We start from the raw sequence: 13,903 nt of genomic DNA, 5'->3' as shown, positions 1-13,903 counted from the left end.
GTTGGTTAAATAAAAACCCAAAGGGAAAAAAAGTAAAAGGTTAATTTAAGTTTTTCCCCTTTATTTTTCACCTTTTAAGCCTTTTTTCCTTTTTTAATTTTTGGGAAAATTGTTTTTTGTAATCTCATTGTCAAAAATGTTGCCAAGTTTTTAATAACATTTAAAAACCATAACATTAATAAAATAAAAAACATATCCAAAACAATAAATTTAATAAGAAAAAACACATTTTTCCCCCCTTTAAAAGGGAATGGGCAATCAGGATCGGTCACTAGGGCCTACCCCTTTGCTGGCTGAGCACATGTGAAGTCATCGATGAAAAAAAAATTTCACAAAAAAATTACGGGAGACGGGAAAAAATCCGTGGGGGTTTGGGGTCAAGTGTTTAAATGTATTGAGCGTGAGTCATATGTGTGTGTGTGTGTGTGGTTGTGTGTGTGTGTGTGTGTGTGTGTGTTGTGTGTGTGGTGTGTGTGTGTGTGGTGTGTTCATATATTAGTATATCTGATATACGTGACCTGATTACCCACATCACAGTTACTCACGTGACCTTGAATTATTTGAAGCTGCCAGAGGCAGTGTTCATATTCTCTCCTTCGCAGAGAGCGTTCATGGTAGCTCTCTGATTTACGTATATTATCATGGCGTTGGAAATGTCTATAGTGAAGGCGTTATTTCGATGTTTAGTGATTCTAGTGCTCTATCACCACAGTAAGTTTCCTCGGCCCTGCTGCTTGACAGGCATTATTGAGCCCTATCGGCATTTATGGTCATCTGTTTCCGGTCCCGTATTATATTTTTTGTCTTAGTACCTGACGTTTTTATTTTTCGGAATTCCAGCTGTATCCTTTTGAAATAGTACACTGCATCAGTACAATAAACATTGATTCCTGAATTTATTGTTCGAGCTGTGTGTCGTGTAGTAATAGATGTAGTCGTACTCAGAAAATGCACCTGCCGTCACCTAGATTGATCAGTTGTCAGAAAAGGTAACTCCGACAAAAAATATTTTGTCTATAAAGCATTCAACCTTTTACCCCAATCGTGGAACCCGGCGGATAAAACAAACGCCATACTGTACCCGGAAAAAATGGTTAAGGTTAATGTTAAAGCAAGAGAAATGTTAGACATCTAAGGTCAGTTCCAATTAAGTTTTGGGAAGGGTGGTTTAGTTTGTGATTATTGTCTAACTGGGGGAAAGGAATTGGGGAGTGAAAAGGGGTTGGTCGGGTGTGGGAAAGGATTGATTAGATAAGGATTGTAGGTTTTAGAAAGAGAAAGGTTTTTAAGCAGAAAGTGTGGGTTCTGAAAGGATGTCTGATAGTTGGGAGGGCGGTGAGGGGGGATGATGGGGGAAACAGAGGTAAGGGGTTTTTTCAAAAAGTGGGCCATAATAGGATTGAGGGATTGAAAGGGGAACAAAAGAACATAAGGGGGGATCAATTTTGGGCAATCAATAGGAGTGTGTTAGACGGTGTGGCCAATGCGTAAGTGGGCGAGAGCTCTCCCAAAGTCTGTTCCCCCAGAAATGGAGTTGACCAGGAGGAATTGATATTTTACAGAAAGTAATTTTTTGGCGGGGGCTTGACCAAAAAGATTGCCATGTTTTTACAAAAGGTCTTAAAGGTGGGTAATAATCCGTGGCGGGGGTTGGAGAAACGTGGTTGGTATGATGGGGACAAACAGGCGGGTGCTAGGGATCTGCCTGTTTTTTCCGGGGAAATTCCAACATGGCTGGGCACCCGCAAAATTTGTTTTTTATGGCGTGGGACGGTAGAACAACCAGTTCTGATCTTACAAACAAGTGGGTTGGGGGTGTGTATTGACTTTATGAGATTAATAGTTACGGGAGGAAAAAAAAATTGTAAAAGGGGAAGGGAAATGAGTTATGTTTTTTAGAGAAAAAAGGATGCATCAATTCTGTGTAAGGACACTGTTTCAGGAGGAAGGGAGTATTTGAAAGTGGGTTTGGGAAATTCTGCAAAACCAGCCCCGGAGGGGGATTTGGAGCCATCAGTAATACATGAATCTAAGGAATGGAGACATGTAAAGGAAATGTGTGAAAAGGGAAAGGAGGGGGAATTTGTTTTTGGGGTGGGGGAAAAAAAGGGCAAATTGGGTGGTGGGTTATGAATAGGGAGGGAGGGATGGACGAGAATGGGGGAGGTGGAGATGGGGGAAAGGGAATTGGGAAGGAGGGTATCCATGCGTTTGGAAAAGGGTAGGTAAATCGTGGAGAGAAGCAAAGGTAAGATAGGGTTTGGGATATTTAGTTTAGTGAGGGGAAAATTTAATGAAATAGCTCGGGAAAGGGAGAAGGGCCCGAACCGGAAGGAAGGGATCCTGAAGTGTAAGGCCTAACTGGGAGAGAAAGGGAGGAAGAAAATTTGGGAGGTAAAAGGGAAGGGGTTGGGCAGGGAAGAAGGGATAAAATCAGAGGGGAAAAAGGTAAAAAATGGTAGGATTTTGCAGACCCCATAAGGGGAAATTTTTAAATTAAGACCGGGTTTTTTCTTTTGGTAAAACCGGGACATTTTTGGAAAAAAATGCCCCCTGGGAATTTGCCGAACCATTGGGGAGAAAAGATGGGGGTGGAGGCCGAGTACGGGAAAAAAGGGGGAGAAAGATTAAATGAAAGCAAACCTTTTTTTCCAAAAACGATTTGCAGAGAGAAATTGGGGGGGATTTGGTATATTCCCAAAATGATAAGGGTTTTCATAAAAAATTAGTGTCCCGGGTCCTGGGAACTGAGAAATATCTTAAAAGAAAAAAAAGGGGGTACGGCCCTGCCGGGGAAAACCCCGATTTGGGAAAGAAAAGAGTTGTAGACGAAACCTAAGGGCGGGGAAGAAGGCTTTATTTGAAAACCCCCTTTTTTAGTATCCGGGGGCAATTTTTTTGAGGAAGGGTACCGATTTATTTTTTTTCAGAAAAAAAATAGAGCTTCTGGGGGAAAATAGAGAAAATTCCTGACAAGGGGGGATTTTTAAAAAAGGGAAGGGAGGAAGAGGTGAGTTCAAGATCCCCTTAGGGAATTCCCCACCTTAAAGTTTACGCAGTTTTAGGCGGGGGCATATCGGGGAAGGGCCCTTTTAAGGGTTTCAGAGGAAAATGGGTTTTGAAAAGGGGAAAACCTATCCCTGTGGGTTTAAATTTTTAAAGAGGAAGATAGGGGAAATTTTTGCGGCTGGATAATACCGCCCAAACCTTTATTTCCCTTGTGGGGGGTTTTGGGGGGGGTTTTTTGGGGTGGGGTGTTTTCTTCTTTTTTTTTGGGGGGGGGGGGGGGGGTTTTTTCCCCTTTGGGGGATCAGAAATGGGGGTATTTCGAATATGGGGGAAAGGGGGCGGGAGGGGGGGGGATGTTTCCCGATGTTTATGGATTCGGCCCCAAAAACATTTGATTAGATGTGAGGATGAAATTGTAAAACAAAATTTTTTGCCATATTTATTTTACATTCCGGATTGTAGAGGGGAGTTTGGCAATGTTTTTTAAAGGAGAAAGGGTGATATTTTTGTTTGGGAGACCTCCTTGTACGGTACTGTTCCGGGCTGCACGTTTTAACAAAGTGTTTTAGTGAAATCAAAATTTCCCACCAGGGGAACACTTTTGGGAGGTATTTTCCTTGGGGTTTCGGGGTAGTGTATGTGCGCTCTTAAGACTGTATTTGTGAAATCGTATATTTTAAAAAGGAAGTGAGGGAGGATGGAGGGGTATAATGCAGAGAGTGAAGGAAAGTAGCATCAGCTCTATAAAAACCCAGGTGGGGATTTAGGGAGTGGTCGTAGAAGTAGGAGAAAGAGAACTGGAAAAGTGGTCACTATAGGAAAGTGGTCTAAACGACCAGGGGAAAATCTAAAAAAGAGAAGGGAGCTAGAGCGAGGGCAATGCATGAAAAGATTGCGTGGGTATCAAAGTGTTGGGGCGATCTGAATTTAGTATAGTAAGGTCAGCTGTGGAGGGAAAGGGTCTAGAATCGCCCCGGGGGTTTTTTGATGAATCACCCCATAGAGTGGCGGCATTAAAATCACCAAAATTTAGGAAAGGGTTTAAATTTGGGAATTAGATTTCAAAAGCAAAAAAGTCAATGGGGGGGGGAGGGGAGAAGTAGACTGAATCACGGATCCAACGATGAAGGAAAAACGGGTAACTGGCAAGGGACTTGGGGTTTTAAAGGGGGTGTGACATAAGGGGTTTTTTTGATTGATAAGTTGTGGACTAAAAGGGAAAGTGGGGGTGAGCAAAATGATAATTGGGGGTTTGGATTGGGGGATGGTTAGAAAAAGGGCTCTTTAAGGCTACAATAGATGGACTATAAGAGGAAAGGATATGCAAGGCAGGGCGTGGAGCGGAAACCGCGAATTTTAAAAGGTAGTTTTTACTTTACTGATTTTAGGGGGGAAACAGCAAGAGGGGGGGAAAGGACTGAAGGTCGAGTGGGGGAGGTTTTGGGGGGTGTTCTACTAAGGGGTTTAGGGGATGGGGGCTGGGAAGGGATCTTTTGAATAAGGATTCACGTGTGTTCCCGGGGGGAGTGGAAGGGAAAGGGGGGGGGGGGGAGGGATAATGTGGGCGGGTTGGGGGTTGGGGGCGGGGGGGATGGGTTTGTTTGGGAGGGGGGAGGGGATTGGTGTAGGGGGGTACGTTAGGGAGGGTGGTACGCAGTTACTTGGGGTGTGGAAAGGGGCAGGGGTTGTAAGATTTGGGGGTTGATTCAGTTTTCATTGGTAATCTTGAATATTTTCAATGGGGTTTCTTCTAAAGGGGTTGGTTTTGGGGGTTTTTTGGGGGTATAGGATTTTTGTGAGGGGGGAAGAGGATGGGGTTCAAACAAAGGAGTAAAAAGGGAAGTGGAGGGAGTGTGGGAGGGAAAAGGGGGTGGGAAAAGTTTGTTTTTCTGTTTTCGGGTTTGGGGAGGAGGGAAAGGGGAGGTGTTGGGGTTGTGGTGGGATTGAAATATCTGTATAGAGATTGGGTGTCTGGATTTAGGAGGCAAAGAGTTTGACTGGGAAGGGAGGGGGTAAAGAGGGGGGGTTTTGTTAGGGGGGGGGGGGGTTTGGGGAAATTGGGAGAATGACAGTATTATGGAGTAAGGGGTGAGAGAAACCACGTCGACTGCTTCTTTTCTGGCTTCACGTTGGAGTCCAAGTTTGAAACTGAAGTTGGTCCTCAGACTCAAATTTTTTAGGGGGGACGCCCCCATAAAATAATTATGGGGGGCCCCCACATTGGGACATGTGCGTATTGTGCAGGGGAGTTAGATGGGTAGGCCAGGTTGGGGACTAGTGGGGATCTGGGGTGGAAAGGGAATTTTGGGGTGGTGTCCTAGACCCAACAATTTTTGGGACTGACGTGAGGAGGTTGGGATGGACGAACAGGGAGGGATTCTCCTCCTTATAGACGTTAAAAGGGAAGGTCTGTCTACGGAAGGTAATTTTGGGTAGTTGTGGGGGTTTTTTTCGATTTCCCCCTGGGGGGGAAGGGGTAGCATTGACGACTTGCATCATAGTTGTGAGCAGGGAAGTAGGTCCTCTCCCAATCTGACCAATCTTTTCATAGATTGGGCAATTTGCTGGGAGATTGAAACTGTTCCGGTGCATATTTGGGGTTTGGGTGGGGTTCGCAAGGATGGGGGTTTCCATATTGTCTGTTTTGTTTTGTTAATGCTTACTTTTTTTTTTCGGATTTACTGTGACAAAAACGGGGGCGGTCGGGTCGGCTACGGAAAAAACTTACCTACTTGTTTTTTGGGGAAAATTGTTTGGAAAAGAAAGGGGGTTTTCAAGTAGGGAGCTGTGGGAGGATCCGAAAAACTGTCCCATTTGGGGTGCCTGAAGAGGGGTTTTAAAATTGTTTTATGATAGGGGGAGTCGAAGGGGGGGGTGCGTGACGTGGAGTAGGTTAGGGAGATAGTGTTATGGGGAGGGGGGCAAAAAGGTGTAGGGTATTAATAAGGGGGGATGGGGGGGTTGATGTTTTAGGGTTTTGGGGGGAGAGGTGATGAAGTTTAGCGTGCTGGAGAGTGGAAATGTTCCTTAAGGATTTGGGTTTTTGGTCTGTCTAGTGGGTTGTGAGGGGGTATTTTGCAGTTTTCGAGCGTGGTCAAAGGGGAGCCTGGGGTCAGGGATGATAGTTTCATCTTTGGGGCTATTTTATAAAGGGGGAACCCATTGCCCTAATAGTGGGATAAATTTTCATTATTGCCATGGGAAACCCCGGGTTTTTGTTGGGGGTAAAAAAATCCACCCCTCAGGGTTTCCCCCTTTAGGGGGAAGGGCTGATAATAATCAGGGGGAAAACCGTCCCATGGCTCCCTCAGGCCGTTCAGGATGGGACAAATCAGCCTTTTTCCCTTTTCCCCCCCACTCTCTTATGTCTCCCCCCCACCCACCCACCTTTCTCCACTCCCCACTTTCCCCACCCCCCCCCCTACCCCCCCCCCAACACTGCCCCGGGGGAAAACGTAAAAACCCCCCCTGCTGGGAAACTTTATGATAAGGCCATCGGGGCCCCTTTTCACCATACCCCTCCCCCGCTTTTTCCCCCCTTTTAAAAAGAAAGGGAAAGGGACCGTGGTAACATGGGGAGGGGTGGACGTGAAAAAGGAAGCGAAAGGGGGGTCAGATCAGGATATATGTATATACATATATATGTATATACACATTACATATACAATACACATATACCCAAAAATAACATAATACAATTACATATAAAAAAACATATTACTTATTTTATATACAATTATATATATTATAACATATATTATAATATTATAAAATAATATATATAAATTGTATAAAATTTATATATATTTTTATTATATATTTTTATATATATAAAATTTTTATTATATTATATATATATGTATATATTATAATATATATTATATATTATTTTTAATATATTATATATTTATTTTAAAATTTATATTATATTATATTTATATACATAATATTAAAAAATACATATAAAATATTAAAAATTCTCTTATATTACATATGTTAATTTTTTTTTTAATAATAAAAAATTTTTTAATATTAAGTATAATAATGTTTAGATTATGTTATTGTATTTTTTAAAGAATAATGGAAAATGTGTTTGGGGGAAATAGAATGGTAAAAATTTTAAAATTTTTCATTAAACCTGATTGACCTCCCTTCCTTATTATTCCCCCCTCCCCTGGGCCCGGTGCCCTTTTTTCCTTTTATGGGGGGAAAAAGGCGGGGATGGGGGATGGGAAAATGGGCCCTTGCCTTATCAAAAGCCCCGGGGGGGGTGGTTACGATTCCCCCCCAGTTTTTAAAGGGGGGGGGGGGGGGGAAAGGGCCATTAAAAGGGGGGGTTTAACTAGAGAGTAGAAAAATTTGACTTTTCACCAAAAAGGGCCTACCATCCCCTACCCCAAAATTTAATCCCCCCCCTCAAAACCCCGGGGGGGGCCCCCGTTTTAAATCCCCCAAACAAAATCCATTCCAGGCCTTGAAATTTATCTCCACATTGGAATATTTCCCCTTTTAAAAGCCCCAAAAATGAAAACCATTTCCCGGTCCCTTTTCCACAGCTCCAACCTGAACAAACCCCCTTTCAACCATGTCTCCAAAACAACCCAAGGAATTCCTTCCCCCAGCCGACCCACCCTCCCCCCCTAAAACCAAAAAACCCCCACCCCCAAAACCCCAAGCTTTTCCCCATTAACCCAACTTCAACTAATGTACCCCCCCCTTCAACCCCCATTCCAAAAAATTAATCCCTTTGCACCGGGACGTTTTGGACCCCTCCCCACCCCCATTCCCCAATTCTTTAACACCCAAAAAAATGGAAAATCCTTTGTGGGGGGCCCCCCCGCCCCCGTTTTTCACGACATAAAAACCAACTAGTTTAAAAAATGCTATATTCCCCCAATTTGCAAAAACCCACCCCCCCATACCAAAATTTCTTCCCCAAAAATTCCCTTAACGTTTAATTTGGGAGAGAATTCCCTTTCCCTATTAAAACCATACAAGACCCCTTTTCCCCCCAAGGGTTCAAAAAAAACCCCAAAAATCCCTTCCCCGAGAAGCCCCTTTCCCAAAGGAAAAACCCCCCCCCCCCCACCCCCCACCCAAAAAACCCCCCCCCCCCCCACAAAAACCCCCCCCCCGCCATACCCATCAAACTGCCCTGCCAATCACCCATGTCCAAACTGTGGCGGCCCAAAATTTTTTTATGGGGCCCCTGTCCCCCAAAAATTTTTGGTCTGAGGTACCACTCTCAGATTCAATTTGGGATCACACTACGTGAACCGACAAGGCACGTCGACGGGGTTTCTCTTTTTATCCTTACCCAGTAATATGCTCATTCTCCCAATTCTCCAACCCCACCCCCCACATCAAAAACCCCCCTCTTCTCCCTCCTCCCTTCCCCATCAACTTTTTTGCCACCAAAATCCGAACTCTCTCTCTACGATATTTCATCCCACCAAAACCCCAAACACCTTCCCCCTCTTCCCCCTCGCACTACCCGTAACGACAAACAAACGTTCCACCCCTCTTCCCTACCACCAATCACCCCCACCTTCTTTACCTTTGCTTGAGACACCAGTTCTTTTCCCCCCCCTCACAAGAAATCCTATACCCCCCAAACTCCAAACCACTCCTTAGAAGAAACCCCTTGAAAATATTCAAGATTACCAAATAAAACTGACACTCAACCTCCAAATCTTACAACCCCTGCTTTTCCACACCCCAAAGTAACTGTTTGATATCCATCCTCCCCAACGATACCCCCCCTACACCCAATCCCCCTACCCCCCCCCAAACAAAACCCCACCCCCCCCCCCCCAACCCAACCCCCGCCCACATTATCCTCCCACCACCCCTCTACCCTTCCCCTCCCCCCTGGATACCACGTGAACCCCTTTATGCCCAAAAGTTCCCTTCCTAAAACCCTCCATTCCTAATCCCCCCTAAAACCCCAACTCCCACACCTCCCATCTCGACCTCTCACCCTTTTCCCCCCCTCTTGCTGTTTCCCCCCCCCAAAAATCAAAAAGTAAAACTACCTTCATTGGAATATTCGGGGTTTCCGCTCCCACAGACCTGACTTCGTCAACCTTTTCCCCTTTTATATCCATCTATTGTATCCTTCAAGAGACTTTCTAACACATCCTCCAATACCATCCCAATTATCATTTTGTCTCACCCCCAACCCCTTTTATGTCTCACCCATACTTTCAATAAAAAACCCCTTTTAGCCCAAACCCCCCTTTTAAAAACCCAATGTCCCTTGCACATTTATCCGTATCTTCCTTCATCGTTGATCCATTTTATCAGTCTACTTCCCCATCCCCCCCAGATTTTTGTTGCTTTTAAATCAATTTCCCAATTTAAACCACCTTTCCTCTAGTTGGTGATTTAACTGCCCCCCACACTCTAGGGGTGATTTTTCACAAACTCCAGGCCGATCTCTAACCTTTTCCCTCCCACCTGACCTTACATACTAAATTCAGACGCCCCCACATTTTGAACACGCACGCAATTTTTTTCTGCATTGACCTCGCTCTATGCTCCCCTTTTTTCATTTAGATTCCCGGGTCAGTCTTAGACCATTTTTCCCTATGTGACCACTTTCCAGTTCTCCTTTCTCCATCTACGTACCACCCCCAAACTCCCCACCTGGTGTTTTGATAGAGCTAAACGGGCAACTTTCACTTCACTCTTGTTTTCATACCCCTCCATCCTCCCTCCTTCCATTTCAAAAATAAACAGTATTTCACAAATACAGTTTAAGGGCTGCACATACAGCTATCCCTCAAACCTCAAGCCCCATATACCTCCAAATGTTTCCTGGTGAATCTGTTGCCTAAAGCACTTTGCTTAAAACGTGCAAACCCGGAACAGTTTCCGCTACAAGAGAGGTACTCCCAAAACAACTATCAGCCCTTCTCCTTTAAAAAGCATCTGCCAAACCCGTCGTACAATCCGGAAAAAGTAAAATAAAAAGCGCGAAAATTTTGTTTATCAAATTCATCCTCTACATCATCTAATGTTTGGCGCCGAATCCATAAACTATCAGGCAAACCCCCCCTATCCTCCCCCGTCCTCCATATTCGAAATACCCTCTTTCTGATCCCTCCAAGTTCTAATGAACTGGGTGATTTTTCAGCCAGGTCATAGTGGGTTTCACCTATCTTCCACTTTCTTCTATTAAGACCACCGAGAACGTACCCCCATTTTCTCCCCCCTCCTCTGAAGTCCTATAATCCCCATTTTCTTCCTCTGAATCATTGCTGCCCCCACAATCTGCCGTAACACTCAAAGGCCCTGCGTATCACTACCGTTTCTCCGGCAACTCCCTCTTCCTCTTTTCCTTCCTCTTAAAAAATTTTAAACCACTTTGGACATCAGGAAAATTTTTCCCTTTTAATTTGGGGAGAAGCTTTATTTCCCCTTTCCTGAAACCCAAAAAATCGGGGACCCCTTTCCCCAAACTATCGCCCATCGCACTAACTATGTTTTGCAAACTATTAAGGAATGGGGGCTTCCCCTTAATGTGGTATTTGAATCTCACAATCTTCCTCTCCTTCCCCATTCGGTTTTCGCCGGCCCGAACAAGCTGACCCCCTTTCTCATTTTTAGCAAAATTACCTCCATTGAACCATGAAACCGTACTCTTTTTTTTTTGATCTAGAAAACATATATACGACATGGGGTACCCAACCCCCAACAAATTTTCCCCTCTAGGCATACGTGGAAAAAATGGGGGTCTTCAAAAGTCCTTCCTCTCCCCAAAGCACTTTCCAGGTTAAAAACCCCCCCGCCCCATCATCTTCTTTCCCCAAACGAAGGGTCCCCACAAAGGGAGTGTGCTCATACCAATTTATTTCCCTTTTTGCTGTTATGATATTGTCCAGTTTTTTCCACCGGACCCCGGGCATATATATGTTGATGATTTTAAACCCTCTATGCCTCTGGGACTCCATACCAAATCCCCAATTTTTTCAAACTGCAATCTCATCAGTATTTCCCCGGCCACAAACCACGGCTTTCCCCTTTTCACCCAAATCTTTCTCATTCTTTTCTCTCCCCACGTGCAGGGCCTCTACCCCCACTCTTTTAATGGGACTCCACTCCAAAAGCCTTTTCCCCTGGCAAATTCCTAGGGGTTATTTTTTATCCAAAAGTCCTGGGGAGCCCCTATTCTACCATAAAGAAAAATCTCCCCCGTCTTCGAATCTTAAAAAATCTCTCCCCTATATATGGGGCTCAGCCAAAAATCTCCTTATCTTATGTTTTTTCTTTGTCCCCTCCCCTCTTGTTATGGATCCATATCTACTCCTCTGCCTCAACTTCTTCCTTGCCTCTTGATACCCATCACTTGGGCTTCGCTTAGCATAGGCGCCTTTCGCTCCTCCCCCTTGAGAGCCTGTAACTGAATCAGGCATACCATCTCTATCTCGCTCGTGCCCCTTTTCCTTCCCATGCATTTCGATTTTCCCCAATTTCCCTCACTAAACTAAATATCCCCAACCCCATTCTTACCTTAGCTTCACTCCACGTTACCTATCCTTTTTCAACACCATGGGTACCCCCCTCCACATTCCCCTTTCCCCCCTCTCCAAACCCCTCCTTCTCTGTCCCCTTCCCCCCCTCCCCGGCTCATACCTCCCCCCATATTTTCTCTTCTGTTTCCCGACCCCCCAAAATCAAATTCCCCCTAGTCTTCTCAACATTTCCTTGACCATGTCCCACTCATTCTTAGTATTCATTATTCTGATGCTCCAATCCCCTCCGGTGCTGGTTTTTCAGAATCTTCCCAACTCGTACTTTCAAATACTCCCTCCTCGAATCCAGTTCCTTATACAGAATTGTATGCCTCCCTTTTTTTCTAAAAAACATATATCACTTTCCCTTCCTCTTTTACATTTTTACGACTCCCGTAACTCATTAACTCTCATAAAGTATACACCCCACCAAACCCCCTTGTTGTAAGATCCCAAACTGGGGTTTTTCTACCTGTCCAACGCCCTAAAAAATCAAAATTTTTCGGGTGCCCACCATGTTGGAAACCCCGGGAATGAACAGGCAATACACTAGCACGCCAGCCTGTAGTCCCATCATACCAACCCCCGCTTCTCAATATCCCAGCCCCGGATTTTTACCCACACTTTAAGACCTTCTTGTATAACGATGGCAAACTTTTTGGGGCAAACCCCCGCACTAATAAATTTTCATTCTGAAAATATCAAACTCCCCCTGGTCAACCCCTTTTTCGGGAAAAGACGTTGGGAGACTGCTCTCGCCCCCTTTGCATTGGCCACACCCCCCAACAACCCCCATCTGATGTCACAATCTGATCCCCCCTTATTTCCTTCTTAAAGTTCCCCTTTCATCCCTCACATCCCATTTCGTGCCCACGTTTTGAAACAACCCGTAAACCTTTCCCTTTCCCCACTTCCCCCCTTCCCGCCTCCCAAAATATCAACATCTTTTAGAATCCCACTTTCTTTCAACACCTATTTCTTTCCCCAAAAAGCATACATATCCCCCCCCCATCTAAAACAAATCCTTTCCACACCCCACCCCAACCCTTTTACTCACCAAATTCCTTTTCCCAGCTTAGAAACTAATCACTAAACCCAAACCCCCCTTCCCCCCATTAACTATAGTGCTACTGACCTTTGATGTCTAGCACATTTCTCTTGCTTTTAACCCTTACCTTAACCCTTTTTCCGGTCAGATATGGCGTTTTCGTTATTTTTCCGCCCGGGGTTTCCCCGTTGGGTAAAAGGGTTGAATGCTTTATAGACAAAATATTTTTTGTCGGAGTTACCTTTTCTGACAACTGATCAATCTAGGTGACGACAGGTGCATTTTCTGAGTACAACTACATCTATTACTACACGACACACAGCTCGAACAATAAATTCAGGAATCAATGTTTATTGTACTGATGCAGTGTACTATTTCAAAAGGATACAGCTGGAATTCCCAAAAAAAAAAACGTCAGGGCTAAGACAAAAAAATAATACGGGCCGGAAACAGATGACCAAAATGCCCAAGGGCTCAAAATGCCGTCAAGCACAGGCCCAGGAAACTTTTCTGTGGTGATAGAGCACTAGAATCACTAAACATCGAAATAACGCCTTCACTATAGACATTTCCAACGCCATGATAATATACGTAAATCAGAGAGCTACCATGAACGCTCTCTGCGAAGGAGAGAATATGAACACTGCCTCTGGCAGCTTCTAAAATTTAAGGTCACGGAGTAAATGTGAGTGGGGAATCAGGAAAGTATACAATATACTAATATTGAAAACCCCACACCCACACACACAACACACACACACACACACACACACACACACACACACACACACACACACACACATATAGACATACACGCATCCACATACATATACACACTTGACCCAACCACCACGGATTTATTTCCTGTCTCCTGTATTTCTTGTGATATTTTGTTACATACAGATGACTTCACATGTGCTCAGCCAGCAAGGAGTAGGCCCTAGTGACCGATCCTGATTCGCCCATTCCTTTAAGTGGCGGGAAAATGTTTTTTTCTTTTTAATTTATTTTATGGATACTGTTTTTATTGTTATTAAAGTTATGATTTTAAAATTTTTATTAAAAAACTTTTCAAAATTTTGACAAAGGATTATGCAAAAACAATTTCAAAATTAAGGAAAAAGGGTAAAGGTGAGATAGGTAAGACTAATAACTTACTCCTTGGTGATTAAGCACTGGAAGAGCTATGTGTAAATACAATAAATAGACTTGTATTACAGTGGGCATGGCGTGTATTCTTGTCTTCCGTGCCGATTGGGATAATATGTATGTTTTACCATGGGTCATATAAAATATAAAAATATATATATATATATATATATATATATAT

The 13,903-nt window shown here is 44.0% G+C and overlaps 1 pseudogene; it reads right to left on the bottom strand.

Moving 5' to 3' along the window:
* Positions 1–13,169: 13,169 nt before the first annotated feature.
* Positions 13,170–13,903, bottom strand: part of LOC119583404 — a 2,204-nt pseudogene continuing 1,470 nt past the window's right edge.

The sequence above is a fragment of the Penaeus monodon genome, chromosome 17, assembly GCF_015228065.2.
Source record: "Penaeus monodon isolate SGIC_2016 chromosome 17, NSTDA_Pmon_1, whole genome shotgun sequence".
In the NCBI taxonomy this organism is placed as follows: domain Eukaryota; kingdom Metazoa; phylum Arthropoda; class Malacostraca; order Decapoda; family Penaeidae; genus Penaeus; species Penaeus monodon.
The sequence above is the reverse complement of the archived record's forward strand: the minus strand, read 5'-3'. Positions and strand labels throughout refer to the sequence as shown.